General features: G+C 41.3%; 1 protein-coding gene across 1 annotated transcript in view; it reads left to right on the forward strand.

Moving 5' to 3' along the window:
• Positions 1-483: 483 nt before the first annotated feature.
• crfa4 (cytokine receptor family, class I receptor 4) overlaps positions 484-1,086 on the forward strand; it is a 28,886-nt gene continuing 28,283 nt past the window's right edge. Inside the window, exon 1 of the mRNA XM_084401885.1 lies at positions 484-665. The gene's annotated coding sequence lies outside the window, so the exon portion shown is untranslated. The remainder of the gene's footprint in view (positions 666-1,086) is intronic.

Raw genomic sequence — 1,086 nt, forward strand, 5'->3', positions numbered from 1 at the left:
AGAAAACGAGTTGTGTAAAAATCCCATTAAAAAAAAAAAAACATGTGAAAAGACCTTCTCCTGCGAACAGAGTATAGCCTATGACTCTTGTCTGAATGTAAGAATATGATTTCAGAACATAATTCACAAACGTAAGACGATTAGAAAACAATATATGTTTTGGTGAAACTTGATTTCGATTTGGTTTCTGAGATGTGACAACTAGCCCCGGTGTCCCGTGCACTTGTTAAAAGCGTTAGAGCGGAATCATTATGTTCTTACTCGAACTTTCCTTTGCGCTTTCAGCTCTGGTCGTCTAGTCTAAATACACGAGGATCTGCGGTGAAACGCGTCGCGTTGCATCTGCGCGACAAATCTCGCATCAAAACATCACCATCGCTGTGGAAACGCGCGCGCCGGGATGATGACGCGCGATCAGGAGGAGCGATCAGATCTGCGGCTCAGAAGCTGCTCAGAAGCGGCTTAGCTGGGACCAGGAACATCGGATTCCCTGATCATCTATAGTAAAGAAGCGGAACATCGGATTCCCTGATCATCTGAAGTAAAGAACCAGAACCGGAACCGGGCGATCGCTGCGCCGTCGGTGTCGCTCGCGGTTCGCATGAGGAATCGAGAAACACTGGATTCTAGGCAAACCAGGAACGTTTTCCAGGATCTATAAGAAGGTAGGCACCCTTTCCAAAAAAAAAAAAAGCCGATCGCTTTATGTAGGCTAGGCTACTTTATGTATTTGTTTGGACTGATTATAGTATAAATTGATGTTCGCTACTTTTTGATGCACTTGAGCGGATGTCAGTTGACGTTCATTTGATATTCCTTCGTGTTATTGCTTTTTATAATGCAGAGTACACGATCTTACATGCGTTTCCATTCTAATCATTTCTAATTATTAATTCTAAGATTCTAATCATGTCGGTCGATTAGTCTCGTTATTTCATCTTAGAAAGTTGCGTGTAAATTAGCGTGAACATTTAGAGGATTTGTCCTTTCTGAACTGGTGTACTAATCACAAATAAATATAATATCTGGTATGTGTTACAGGCACAGTGTACATAAACTAATGAATATTGGCTACATATAATAAAA

Source organism: Rutilus rutilus (assembly GCF_951802725.1).
Source record: "Rutilus rutilus genome assembly, chromosome: 2".
Lineage (NCBI taxonomy): Eukaryota > Metazoa > Chordata > Actinopteri > Cypriniformes > Leuciscidae > Rutilus > Rutilus rutilus.